The 15,745-nt window shown below is 35.0% G+C and overlaps 1 long non-coding RNA gene across 1 annotated transcript in view; it reads right to left on the bottom strand.

The window, feature by feature from the left end:
* Window positions 1-15,745, bottom strand: part of LOC138695312 (uncharacterized) — a 582,002-nt gene that overhangs the window by 271,142 nt on the left and 295,115 nt on the right. The window contains exon 3 of the long non-coding RNA XR_011331127.1: window positions 10,418-10,492. This is a non-coding gene — a long non-coding RNA (uncharacterized lncRNA). The remainder of the gene's footprint in view (window positions 1-10,417; window positions 10,493-15,745) is intronic.

Raw genomic sequence — 15,745 nt, 5'->3', positions numbered from 1 at the left:
ATTTAATAACAATTTTCTGATTTCCTTTCTTGCAAACAAACGGACGTATTTTTAAAATGAAATCAATTAACAAAATTCTGTTACAGAGAAACGTTTCCTAATAATCTAAAGAATGTGTGTTCTAAATTTCATGCATGTATCTTTAAAAGTTCAGAAATTATATCCATTTTTGTCTGGCAATGTAGCAAAAAAAATTAAGTTACTGGAAACAGATAAAAGTGGGGGTGTGATTTAAAAATCCATAGCGCAGGAAGTTTAAAAATGACGTCTCGATATCCGATAAGGGCACAAATACCCACAAAATGTTATGCACTGCATTCCACACTTATCAAAGTGTATTTTAAAGAAAAAAAATCCAAACGTTTCCTAATAGTCTAAAGAATGTGTGTTCTAAATTTCAAGCATGTATCTTTAATAGTTCAGAAATTATATCCATTTTTACCTGGCAAAGCAGCAAAAAAAAATGAAGTTACTGGAAACCGATTAAAGTGGGCGTGTGATTCAAAAATCCATAACACAGGAAGTTTAAAAATAGCGACTCAACATCCGACAAGGGCACAAATACCCATAAAATGTTATGCTCTGCATTCCACACATATCACAGAGTATTTTAAAGAAATTTTTTTTTAATTTACTCATTTTTCACCAAAAAATACCATCTTCTTCCCTTAATTCTCTTTGTAACCATATATATACTGTATAACTTTCATTAGTGAGGGATTTAGGTAGTTATTTAAAAGCAATTTTTAAGTACCTAAGTAAGTAATACTAAGTATTCCTAATTTAATTTATGAAACTTATCACCAGAGCAGCTTGTCTAAAATGACAAAGTATATCTAACAGAATATCATAGTTTTAAATAATAAAAGAACAAACATTTAATTTAGAGTGCTTACTTACTTATAAATGGCTTTTATTCAATCTGATAATTTAAGGGAACCTCTGAGTGAATTCATAGAAGTAATATTATAAATTCGCTAATATTTAATCTACAGATAATTTAATCTATTTATATAGTTCTGAACAGATTTTGTCTTCATCGGCGCTTTTGCCATTTTTCAGGAGATTAAGGGCTGTGTTTAACTCTTCCATGCTCATACAATTTCCTGTAACATCATTTGAATATTCAGAAAACTCTTCTGTGTTTAAATCGTTGTTGGGAAAATTCCATAACTCGTTATAATATTGCAAGAATCTGTTTCTATCAACATCTCCATTTAATTTAACAATTTCTTTGACGTCTTTTGATATAAACTTTAATATTTTATATATCTTAGGTTTTAGTCTAATAGTATCATGTTCTAAATTGTTCACGAATTTCTCCCATGACTCTTTTTTTCTTATTTCTCTTGTTTCTCGTATTACTGTTGCTCTTTTGTTTTATATTCTAATTTGTCCTCGAGTATCTTTGAACTCAACCATTTTTTGTAAGATGCGTTCTTTTCAGATGTATAATTTCTTCACCCAGTTTTGTCTTTTAAATATGCAGAAATTTGATCCGAAAGTTACACAACGCAGAACAGCACGCACTGTAGGAACATTAAATCCTGACGTTTTACATGAGTAGGGCATGTATAGGTGAATACAGAAATGTATATAGAGCGTTAGTTAGACGACCTGAGAGAAAAATACCTTTGAGGAGGCCGAGACGTAGATGGGAGGATAATATTAAAATGCATTTGAGGAAGGTGGGGTATGATGCTAGGGACTAGATTGATCTTGCTCAGGACAAGGACCGAAAGCGGTCTTATGTGAGGGCGGTATTGAACTTCCGAGTTCTTTAAAAGCAATTTGTAAGTAAGTACGTAATGCTAAGTATTCCTAATTTAATTTACGAAACTTATCACCAGAGTAGCTTGTCTAAAATGACAAAGTATACTTAACAGAACGTCAAAGTTTTAAATAATAAAAGCACAAACATTTAATTTAGAGTACTTAGTTATAAATGGCTTTTAAGGAACCGACAGGTTTATTGCCGCCCTCACATACTGTAAGCTCGCCGTCGGTCCCTATCCTGTGCAAGATTAATCCAATCTCTATCATCATATCCCACCTCCCTCAAATCCATTTTAATATTATCCTCCCATCTACGTCTCGGCCTCCCCAAAGGTCTTTTTCCCAACGGTCTCCCAACTAACACTCCATATGCATTTCTGGGTTCGCCCATACATGCTATATGCTCTGCCCATCTCAAACGTCTGAATTTAATGTTCCTAATTATGTCAGGTGAAGAATACAATGCGTGCAGTTCTGCGTTGTGTAACTTTCTCCATTCTCTTGTAACTTCATCCCTCTTAACCCCAAATATTTTCCTAAGAACCTTATTCTCAAATATCCTTTAGCTCTGTTCCTCTCTCAAAGTGAGAGTTCAAGTTTGATAGCAATACAGAACAACCGGTAATATGACTGTTTTATAAATTCTAACTTTCAGATTTTTTTACAGAAGCCTAGATAACAAAAGCTTCTCAACCGAATAAGACGCATTTCCCATATTTATTCTGTGTTTTATTTCCTCCCGAGTGTCTTAATTTAGAGTACAGCATAACAAAAGTATAAATGATTGATTACACACTTTTAACAATTGTATCATTAATGATTAGTCGAATAAACAACTTCTTTAACTTTCCTGTGTTAATATTGAAACTACTATGGCATTTTAGCTTAATTAACGACTAGTTTCGGCTTGTTTCCTGTGTTAATATTGAAACTATTATGGCATTTTAGCTTAATTAATGACTAGTTTCGGCTTGTTTCCTGTGTTAATATTGAAACTATTATGGCATTTTAGCTTAATTTCTTGTTTAGGATAGTTTCTAAACTACAAGTCAAAACTAGTCATTACTTGGTAAAAGAGTCTACCATAACAGTTTTTAAATATTAACACCACAGATGAATAAAAAACAAGTTGTTTATATCTATTTGTTAACAGCCCACAATATGCAAATAATTTAAAACGTTTTCACATAAGAAAATATACAAAATGTTGTTATCTGAGTGTATTAATTTACTTGTTGTATTAGAGGTGTTTTGACGACACTTATGCAGGCAATGCGGGCAGATTGTTGTGTGAAATATTGAACCCGCCTATATACGAGGCGATATGGACTCGTGCAGCCTGCGGTGTTGCGCAGTCATTTTCACAAATATTTCTCTTTTCCCGCCCTCTAACATCACATTATCTCATTTTCCATAACAACCGCCTACACACGACCTGTCACACAGCCGTGTCACTCTGATAACAATGCTATACAAAGTCCTCCCATTTACCGGGATCACAACTGTATCAATCCTGAACTGCTGTCGCAACAGGCCTATTTCAATTCATAATATTATTGCATTCATTCAACTAATACGTAATGCAGAAATATAGTTATATACCTAGAAGAGGGATGTGGACATAATCAATTACATAATTTTGCTAAATTGAGACTTGCAAGATCAGTAAAATGTTGCTCGTTCTACCTGGTAAGGTTTATCTTGTCTCAATAGCAATAAAACCAAGTCCTTTCAAATGCGGGTGGAGATTATAGGAGGGTTATAAATTTTCAGGATTCCTTTCAAAACATTGTTATTGTACAGGCTACCGGAACTTAGTTTCTTGAAAGACGAGCTCAGTGACGGAAGTATACAGTACGAAGAGAGATATTTTGTTACTTTATTTTGCGCTACAGAATGCATCAACTAGTCCCTTCCGCCACTGGCATCGCTTCACTCCCCCCATCGCAATAACAACACACATGAGGTAAGACATATCTCCTTTCTCTCTCTTTTCACAGTGAGACAAGATTCATCACACAGACTTTAGTAGATGCTGATGGTTGACGAAAATTGAACAGAAAGCAATACTTACTTACAAATGGCTTTTAGAGAAGCCGGAGGTTCATTACCACCCTCACATAATCTCGCCATCGATCCCTATCCTGAGCAACATTAATCCAGTCCCTACCATCATATCCCACCTACCTCAAATCCGTTTTAATATTTTTTTCTCATCTACGTCTCGGCCTTCCCAAAAGGTCTTTTTCCCTCCGGGCTCCCAGCTACACTGTAGGACCTATATCCATTTCTGGATTCGCCCAAAAGTGCTACATGCCCTGCCCACCTCAAACGTCTGGATTTAATGTTCCTAATTATGTCAGGTGAAGAATACAATGCGTGCAGTTCTGTGTTGTGTAACTTTCTCCATTCTCCTGTAACTTCATCCCTCTTAGCCCCAAATATTTTCTTAACCACCATATTCTTAAACACTCTTAGCCTCTGTTCCTCTCTCAAAGTGGAAGTTAAGTTTCACAACCATACAAAACAACCGGTAATATAACTGTTTTATAAATTCTAACTTTGATCTATTTTGAGAGCAGACTGGATGACAAAAGCTTCTCAACCGAATAATAACAGGCATTTCCCATATTTATTCTGCGTTTAATTTCCTCCCGAGTGTCATTTATATTTGTTATTGTTGCTCCAAGATATTTGAACTTTTCTACCTTTTCAAAGAATAAATTTCCAATTTTATATTTCCATTTCGTACTATGTTCCAATCACGAGACATAATCATATACTTTGTCTTTTCGTGATTTACTTCCAAACCTATTTCCGTGTTTTCCCTAATTGTTCGTGGATTTTCTCCTAACATATTCACATCATCCGCATACACAAGCAGCTGATGTAACCAGTTCAATTACAAACCCTCTCTGTTATCCTGAACTTTCCTAATGGCATATTCTAGAGCGAAGTTAAAAAGCAAAGGTGATAGGCTAGTACATTTCCTTGCTTTAGCTCGCAGTGAAATGGAAAAGCATCAGACAGAAGCTGACCTATACTTAAGAGTGCAGATTAAGTACGAGTAAATAATTGATTGTTTAATTAATTAAGAACACCATCCTTTGTTTAACATAATTTTAAAACCGACATTTCAGGGACGTTGTCATATGACACAGAAACAACTAAACAACACTGGAATAAAGTTTAAGAGAGAAAAACGAAATACTCAGGGAAAAGCTATTTTCGCACTCCCAGGAAATAACTTATTGTCATAACTCGAAAAATATTATTTTCTAGTAAAATGCTGCTGTAAAAATTTTGTAAGAAATAAGTACCAAAACCTTTGAAAATTTACTGTTTTAGTATTAAAATTTCATATCTCCAACCAGTAAAACGCTGTGGGAAATTGTTTACGAAAGTAGCCTAATACTTTACATATGTGATTTTCAACATACCGTAAAGTGGGGATATTTCGGACGCAGGGGTAACATCGGACGGTAATTCAATGTATCATATTTTATGTTGGTAACACCAGTTCTTAGCATCTTTTCCGCGCTTTTTACTATGCTCGTATGTTTCTGCACATTTTTAAAGACCCATTGGTGAACTGGTGTTACCAACATAAAATATGATACATTGAATTACTGTCTGATGTTACCCCTGCGTCCGAAATATCCCCACTTTACGGTACGACAGTATTTTACCGGGGATGCGACTTGTTCATCACAGACTCCATTTACTCTGTTTGGAGATAGTTTCAGTCCATTAGGTGAAAGAAGTAAGAGAATTGAAACAAAATTTATAGGCGTATTAGTAAATGTGGGTACTTTCAAGGGTTATGCTATTAAGTCTCACAGTGGTCGCGAGCAACAGGTTGCAAATGAACGATTTAAAAGTCGGAACCATTGTGCGTGTGTATCGGGTCGAGGTTCAGGCCGTTAAATAAACGAGCTCGATTACAATCTCCATATCTTAGTGCCGCAGCTGTGGTCCGCAATGCTGGACTAGCGTAAGATAGGATTATTAGAACAGAGAAGCATTTACACGTATCACAAAGAAACGACACTGGAAAACATATATTTAATCATATTGGTTTTTATATATTTTGTTCACATTATCATACGAAGACAGAGTGTAGAGGGTAAAACATATCTGTACGTAAACTGTTTTTTTTTTAATTATTGGAGAGACGATAACATTAATATAAGATGGATATGTTTCGGAGATTAAGGGGTTAGGTACAGCTTACAGCAGTAATATCTTTGGAAATATTCAACATTTTTTCCCTCCATTGGTGTATCTTGTACAATAATGAAACTTTGTATGTGCAAAATACTGTTCTTCTGCTATATGAAAAAATATTTTTTGCGATTTAAAAAAAAATTATACTTTTTTTAAAATTCAAAATGGTGATAGTTTACTGTGCAGTGATGAAGCGTTTCCCTCATAACTCTTAAACTTGTTAACTTTTTCAATTTCTCTCTGTTTATTTTATAGCTGAAACTCATGTTTACAATATCATGCTCGTTCAACTGGGTACATTCCTTAATAAATGATATATATTTTTTATTTTGTGTTAGAAGAAAATACTGATACTTGACCATTTTTAAAATCAATTTATTTTTTATTAAACAACCCATCAAAGTTAGAGAAGTGATCTTGCATCATATTGTAGATATGACATGCATAAATACACACAAAATATTTCATCACAGAATGTTGGATAGTTTTTTAGTTATGTGGGAAAATCTTCATCCCTGCACAATGAACTGAATTTTGAGAAAAAAAAAAAAATGTAAATAATTTTTTTAATCGTAAAAAATATTTTTTTTTCATATAGCAGAAGGACAGTGTTTTACTTCATTATTGTACAAGATACAGTAATGAAGAAAAAAAATGTTGAATATTTCCAATATTTTACTGCTGTAAGCTGTATCTAACCCCTTAAGTGGAAGGCGGAAAAGAAGGAAGATTGGAGAATGCTGGTTTGCAGTGAAGGGCCTGCCCTTGGGCAGAAAACCGTGAAGAATGAATTGGAGAGACTACTCACGAGTAGTTCACCAAACGCTGACGAAGGCGACAAAATGTACCTTAAATAATTAAAAATATTTTTAAGTTTTTGTTATAAAATTCTGTATTTTGTATACTTTCGACTTTTTAAATGAACAAAACTATATTTAGGCTATTTATCGAAAGTTTTCATACCTCAGTCGAAAGTTTGTCCGCAGCTCAATTTGAATTTTGGTAATTCTACAGAAAGGCTAGATCAAAGAAGGTTCCATTTTTTCTTCAACAATTTCGTGCTATGAATATTATAGCGTACTAAGCATGAGTTGTTACTCTCCGGCACTCAATACTTTCCACAGAATAACCTAGAACTATTCATCTGTTGTACATACCAGGATGGACAGGAAAGTAAGGCACAATAATTTTTTTCTGCGTTGGTATTGCGGCTGGGATGTTGACATTTCACCGAGTTATAGTTTGAAGTTTGCACTACCGACACAGCTCTAGCGAGGGAAGCGTGAACTACGCAACAAATATGGCGCGCATGTTACAGCAATTTAAATGTAAAACACGATTATTAATTCTGTCCAAATACGACCTCCTTCGATAATAATCTCAGACTCCGTTGGTACTAAAATTCTTCCTTGCTATTGCAGTCCAGGCCTCCAAACAGCTATTGTCCAGAAGTTTCCACTTGGATTTCTTGAGCAAACTTACGTACTTAGGGAGAGTCGGGTAGTATCGGACAGTGCGTTTCTTTCATCTACCACCATATGGTAGTACCTGAATGACATGGTTACGTTTCTCTATGCGACATCACAGAAACGTAACCATATCAATCAGGTACTAGCATCGTGTGGTAGATGAAAGAAACTCACTGTCCGATATTACCCGATGTCCGATACTACCCGACTCTCCCCTATATTATATATCTCATCAGCACGTGTCATTGTGGCGGCGATACATCCATTCATTACTATGTACAACTGATGGATAGTTATAGATTATTCTAGTACCGGAAAGTAAAACCACGTGCTTTTACTCCTCTATAGGCCTACCAGTGGTATTCAATTTTTTCCTTGTGTATAGCCAAAATGCAATTCTTTTACCTTCGTATCCCCAAACTGCATTGCAATTATATAGAAAATGACAAAAGACTAGCCTATGATTGATATATACAAAAATATTATTATTATTATTATTATTATTATTATTATTAGTATTATTATTATTAGGCCTATTATTATTATTATTATTATTATTATTATTATTATTATTATACAGTAATTATTGATGCAATGATAATAGTAATGAATAATTATGTAAAATAGTATTTGAAGCAAGGAAAAAAAAGAGTTGGTATTCTAAAAGATAATGTGTAAAATGCAATAATTATCAACAAGTATAATGAAAGAAATATGTCAACATTTTTACAAACGTTGTCAGTTGAGACAACTTCTCGTATCGCTGGGTAAGCGTACTATAGGTTGAATACCACTGCCGAGTACTATTCTTAGTACGAAATTGTTAAAGAAAAAAACAATGCTTCCTTTGATCTAGTAACTCTACGTCTTCTGTTGAATTACCGGTATTTTTAACCTAATGCTGGAAAGAATGCGGTGGGACTAACATTAGGTATATGAAATCAATGCGGTAATGGATCTATAATGAGTCTACAACTAAAACACCATATCCCTGTCACGCAAGCGATCTGGGTTCGAGCCCCGTACAAGCCTGGGCTTTATCAACAGTAATCTCACTAGAGATTTTGGTTTTATCGATATATCTCCGAGTGAAATGCGATTAGAAAAAGGTATATAAAGATTAGAAGAAATAAAGTACTCTAATACAATAAAATATTAATTGACTTACTGAAATTCTATTTCACTAATGTTAGCTTCACCAAAACGTTTTAACGGTGCCGCCATTTTCAGTTGACTATCTATGCTGTAAACAAATGTCGATCGCAAAGCATGTTCTATAGTACCGTAAAGAATTTACAGTTTGAAATGTTGGCAAAGAAAGAAACAAATGGTAGGAAGGTGATAAAAACAGGAGAAAGTAGGCTATATAAAGATTAGAATAAACAAAGTACTCTAATACAATAAAATAGATATTAATTGACTTAATGAAATTCTATTTCACTAATGTTACCTTCACCAAAATGTTTTAACGGAGCCGCCATTTTCAGACGACTATCTATGCGGGAAACAAATTACGATCGCAAATCATGTTTTATAGTACCGTAATAGTTTTATTACGGTTGACCACAGGACTAGCGACGCATGGATATCATCACAGAGTGTGTGTGCAACCAAGATATACCATTCCCCAAGCGAAATGTGTATTTGCGAACTGTGTGGAGATCAAATTCTCGAGGTAGAAGGCGTATGAAATCTATCAGGGAAACAATACAAGAGATAGAATAGCCGTATCTATGCACAGTGTGCGCAATCCAAAACTATTATAGTACCGTAAAGAATTTGCAGTTTGAAATGTTGGCAAAGAAAGAAACAAATGCTAGGGTATTGATAAAAACAAACAAATGCTAGGGAAGCGATAAAATTAAACAAATGCTAAGGAAGCGATACAATTGTGCGAAAGCAGCCATGATTGGTTGAAAGACGCCCTTTCGTACCGTTTTATTGTCAGAAGTAGTATGGCGTAGAAAAGTGTAATATTCATTGAAAAATCCGTAGTGACACTTGTGGCGGACAAGGTCGCAGTTGGGGTTTTTCTCGGGGTTCTCCCGTTTAGGCATCTACATCATTCCGTCAACATTTCTCCATTCCGTCATCATTCCACAACAATCCCCGAACGCCGGCTGGCCTAGGGTTGCCTCCCCGAAACTTAGATACACAGTGAACTCTTTGGGTGCTATTCATAGACATTTCACTAGCCCGCGCTACGAGCGTGCTAAACTAGCCCCGGCTATCGACTGATTACTTGTACAGGATTCATATTATATCATATCGCTAACACTGGTTTATGAATACGAAAAACGTTAGTTCGCTGATCATCCACCGGAAGCCTGTGCTAAGAATGTCTATGAATATGGCCCCTAGTAATTTAGCTAGTCAGCCGGTGTGGATTTGAGAATGAGCCTAGCTTGAAGACTAGCGCAATAGATCTTGTAAGGTCGCAGTGCTGGGTCATAGTGCCCTCCTTCTCGAAATTCTATTCCATTCCAATACACCATATGCATACCCTAATGAGGTTCGAACTCATGACCACAATGTAACAACTCAAAAACAAAGATTTGAACTTACCTTATAACACCTGATACGCCCTCGTCATGGTTGCAAGCGATGTTAAATTGTAGACAAAGAATAATACAACACGCAAGAAAACCCAAGTTTCTGCTTCGAAAGGTTCTTGATGACTAAAACCTTAAACTGCTTCTAGAACGAGACTAGTGGTGCAATATAAAAATGCTCTTGCCATATGACGTCCTGTCTATTGACGGGGTGGAAAGCTTCAAAGTAGATGGTTTGAAGGTCATAAGGCAAGGACTGGTTGGAGTGCCAATTGCACCGGCAGTAAAATGTGGCGAAGATTGAGGTTCAAGGAAGTTAATATTGTCTTCCAAATAGCAAAGGCCTTCAATGGAGGACTATTTCAAGGATGAACAAAACAGCTGATTTCTTACCTGACAGCTCATTTCTTCCACTAGTATGATCGATGGAGTGGTTTCGAGTGTAAAGAGGAAAGTTAATCTCTCGCTCTGAAAGAAAAGAAAAAAAAATAGATTATAATTCACATCAAGTAAACCCGAGTTCGATTCTCGGAAAGGAAGGTGGCAATTTAGTTCTTTTTCTAGGAATTGTAGCGTATGTTTGTTTTGTGCTGACTCAAATTGTGACCTTACAAAATTTATAACCGTATTACCACAGTCTAGTATATACAGTCACGAAGCTCAATACGTAGTAAATATGCATCCATGATAGTTGCTAACCACTAGGGTCGATACTATCGCCTTATTACAGACAATGCGAAATAGTACTTGCACAGTCTATTGTTCCTAGCAGCCTTACAACTCAAACTTCGTGACTGTATATATTAGACTGTGGTATTACTAGGATGTCGCGCCATTTGTGAATATGTAGTATTAGTTCAAGTTATAAAATGAGGCAAAATTGGTCAGAGAGTTGGAAGCATTGAAGGATGATTTTTTTCCAACCTGTAGGCCAATATCGCTAAGTAATCTCCAAAAAAAAAAAAAAAAAAAAAAAAAAAAAAAAAAAAAAAAAGGATACCGTTTTTTTTACATTCATTTTGTATATGATGATTTATTAAATTTGATAATCGAACACAAATACTTATTTTGTATGTTTTGCTTTAAGCTGTTTAAGATAGACCTAGGCTATTCATAATTTGTTATACACTATGATTTAGTATACTGTCGCATATTAAAATACTCAGAAATCAGGAAAATTTATTTTGTTTTCACATAGCCTTCTGTTTCAATTTCCCCCTGCCACACGCGTTGCTCATACGAGGGTAAATTCATTTTCTTTTATTTTTAATGTAATATTTAATATTTTCTTTATTGTTTAATGTATATAATAGTTTTAAATGTACTTTTAATCTTTTAATTTGTGTTTTTGTAATTATCTATACACGCTTTAACATCTGTAGTCATATCGAGTGTTTTAGGATCTGTAGGTATACCAGAAGGCGTTTTTACTATTGTCGACTTTCTGTTTCTATTGTGTGTTGTAGATGTCGTCTGTTTATGTAACTGATTTAAATTTTGATTCATGTTTATGATATTGGTGATTCAGGCGGTGATGAATCATGGTATGTAAATTTCTAATCCGGCATTTACTTTTTGTGACTGAGTAAAACCATGAAATACTCCAGTCAGATTGGTCGGTCACGGGGTTTGAACCCGGGACTCCCGAATACGAGTCCCAAACACTACCGCCAACTCGCTGGGTTAAATTATACATTAACGGTCTTACTTATAAACCGTGTATAGTTTTTATACGAGACTCACGCAGAGTTGGGACAGAAAACGTTATTATAAACGATGCATAAGCGATGGATGTATACACAGCCTGTAACTATACAATGGGAATTCCTTTGCAGTAGTTATATACACGAAACGCCTTGTTTAAGCGTTGTATATAGATAAAAAAAAATGGCCGCCCCTTTTACAACTGTTCGTATCGACTGTCATTTTATGACCTAACCACAGAAGAACAAACCAAAGAGCACAGAATAATTTGAATATTGCTGTAGCTTGTACTCCTTGACCAAAATATAGTGTGGTAATCGATCAGAGCCAGTTATAAGCCTACTGTCGATACTTAACACGGCACACTAGAGCGCTCTACCGGATGCAATGGAGAACCTCAGTTATTCTATTACCTTTCTTAATGAAGTAATGACGAAACTATGACGTATCTTGTAACAGTTATACTGTTATACACGACGTATGTAGTGATTATTAGTAAGGAATTTACACACAACTTATGAACGAGCTACTCATTGTATGAGACAGTTAAATGCCTGTATATAGAGTTTTTATTAGTAAGACCGTAATATTAAAAAGAACAGAGCAAGAATAATTCTTTCTATGCATTTGAAGTCTGATTAATGTAATATGTAGCTTATCGGTGATGTATGCAATGTAGACGTGGCTTTTACTTTTCAAGGAGTAAAAATTTGATGATGGCGATAAAGTAACAATGCTTAATAGTGACACAGCATTATTTATCTGGATAGTAGAAAGAAATGCAATACAATATTCTCATAAGGTTTTCCAGGGATCGAACTCTGTCAACGTCAATGAAAAGTCATAGTGATAAGTTAATGATACTACTACTTTATCACTCTTTTCTTTCGGAAATCGATCTCAGGATATTCTACCTAAATCCAGTCTCTGTGGGAGAAATATAAATCTTCATTTCTTTGTTGGAAATCGAACCTGGTTCAGTTGGGTCAATAGCCGGAAACACTACCACTTGAGCTACAAGAGGACTGTAAGCCACTTTATGAATACTCATTCTTGACCTAGTTTGTTCAGAAATGGGGAGCAACTACTCGACTTGTTAAAAGCGTTTTACATTTTAGAAGTAAACAGAGTCATAAAGCAATTTAACCTTATATTGAAGGAAAGTGGAACAAAGATATGTTTTGGTATGCGGTGTTGCATGGAATTTAACCGTGAATTCTTTTTGACTCGACTGAGTTTTTGCACAACATTTTGTAGACAATTACACAAAGAAAGGTTAGAGACCTTCTACCTCACACCCCGGTCCGCCAAACTGTCTTATGCCATTGAAAGCATTTTAAGAAGAGAACCTTACTGGTTGTAAAGTTGCTTTAGTATCAGTCGTGGATATGAAATACACGATTTCGCCTTGTTACATAAGAAACATGATTTTTCCATAGGTCACCTCCCAAACAACCGAAGCCACGGTTGAAGAAGAAAGACTCTCCTTGTCATAAAACTTTACTTCCTTGGGTGGTCATAGAACTTCGGTCACCCTTCCTTCTGACCAGCAAACCAGTACAGTCTGTACATTATTACGTACAGTCTGAATTTACAAAAATAAAGCGAAACATGTTTTCTGAAAATCCGTTAACTACACTAGAATAAACCAAGTATTTTAATCTTATATTTCTTTTTTAATAAGGGAATGACATCAGGTATTCTGAATAAGGTATTTTTCGAATTGTTATCTTTCTGATGTAACAGTACAACCAAGCTTTCTGTTGAGTGAAAGCTTCCATCGAAAGAGAAGAAAATCGATCTCTGGACACATCCTGTGAACAAAGTGGATGCAGAAAGGGTTTTCTCCTTTAATGTTGTTCTTTTCTGCCATCGCTATGGTCATCTTGATTGCGATATCATTGCGTTTGCTTCTAAGGCAATTGAATGATGAATTAAAGTTAACAATAATTTAGAATTTTCCATCATATCATGACACAGAATAATACAGTGTTTACAAAGCAGCTGGCAAGGTAGTTCCTTCTCTCATACACACATCTGTTAGTTGAATGGAGCAATATAGGCCAGGCAAGGAAAGAATTAAATGTTTGCCTGAAGAACGAACGTAAATATTACGTTGGTTGGAATACATCGCATTATCATCTCTAGGTTATAGAAACATAATATTATTCTTAGGCCTATAATTTAAATAGTTATATAGGACAATACTTTTTACAAAGGTACTTTGTAACCATTTTTATAATAATAATAATAATAATAATAATAATAATAATAACAATAATAATATTTATTACAATATCAGAACACATACCATTTGTAACTTTAGACCTAGGTCTACATAATTTACAAAATAAGGACAAAAACACAGTAATTATAAAACATAGGTCAAGAAATAGACTTGTCTGAAACTAATTAGATTATCATTAAAGAAAGAATATTTAGATAAAACATTTAGAAAATAATGCATTCTATTTAATATAAACCCAACCCCCGTATGAGTAAAACTAACGAAGATAATATACTTAAAATGAAAATAAATGAAGTATTCTATTTAGTAAAAATTTAATATTAGTAAGAAGTCAAAATGAAAGTTTTCTAGGTTAACTTGATAATAAAATAGAGTAAACTACGAATCAAATGAAATAAAATGAAGTATCGGTAACACAAATTAAGAAGATATTTATTCAAAATACACAGTATTTTTATAGTAATATATTAATACTAATTTAAATTACATATTTTAAATATCTTCTATTTCTAATTTCGATTTATACGGTATAATATAGATATCGGTATTTCAAAGTCATGTCATTATACATTTTAGTCCATAATTAAGGCTGTGTTTTTTTCAGCAATTGTGGCTAATTTTGCCATTTAAAATAAAATTTCTTCTTAGAATAACTCTTCTCGGAACCCGATAAGAGTTATTCTACATCAAACGCCAGGAAAGCCTCAAGTCATACAAAATTACTTCTTTCTACTGTAATTTTTTTAGTGGGTTATTTAACGACGCTGTATCAACTACTAGGTTATTTAGCGTCGATGAGATTGGTGATAGCGAGATGATATTTGGCGAGATGAGGCCGAGGATTCACCATAGATTACCCTTTCTACTGTAATTTTTTTTTGTGTGCAAGGAATTTAATAATGTATTTATTTAAAAATTTGTTCCAATTGAATTCCGTTCTCGACATCTCAATGACTTCACGTAGTCCCAACTGATCCAGCTTCAGTGCTAGTACGTACGAAACTTTCAACCAGAACGTAAAAAGTAAACAAGCCCTAGCCTGTTCCCCCACCTCCGTCCAACACTCCGCTATCAGTCAACCTGTATCTCCTCCATCGGGACCTGAACTTCGAAGTCTAGTCATGATATTTAATATATCTGACGTTTCGGTACATGAAAATTTCATCATTAACTAGGCTGTTTTTTTAGTTGGTTATTTAACGACGCTGTATCAACTACGAGGTTATTTAGCGTCGATGAGATTGGTGATAGCGAAATAGTATTTGGCGAGATGAAGTCCAGGATTCGCCATAGATTACCTGGCATTCACTTCACGTTTGGAGAAAACCTCGGGAAAAACCCAACCAGGTAATCAGCCCAAGCAGGGATCTATTCCGCGCTCGAGCGCAATTTCAGACCGGCAGGCAAGCGTCTTAACCGACTGAGCCACGCCGGTAGCTTAGATTGTTGTTCAGAATAGTCAAGCATAAAGGGTAGAACACAGCAAGTGATCCTTTTATTCACGTAAATAAGAGACACAGCAATGAAGAATTGTTTAGAAGAGATGTAAATTGGGCTATTCAAGCAAAATAGCTGTTAGTAATTCCCCAAACGAATAGGATACCGGTACAATTCTCACCGAATTTTTAATCACCTAGGGCTGTATTCATAGACATTCTTAGCGCGGGCTTCCGATGGATGATCAGCGAACTAACGTTTTTCGTATTCGTAATGAATCCTGTACAAGTAATCAGTCGATAGCCGGGGCTAGTTTAGCACGCTCGTAGCGC

Source organism: Periplaneta americana, chromosome 2, assembly GCF_040183065.1.
Source record: "Periplaneta americana isolate PAMFEO1 chromosome 2, P.americana_PAMFEO1_priV1, whole genome shotgun sequence".
NCBI classification, from domain to species: domain Eukaryota; kingdom Metazoa; phylum Arthropoda; class Insecta; order Blattodea; family Blattidae; genus Periplaneta; species Periplaneta americana.
Note: the sequence above shows the minus strand (reverse complement) of the source record. Positions and strands in the feature narration are given on the sequence as shown.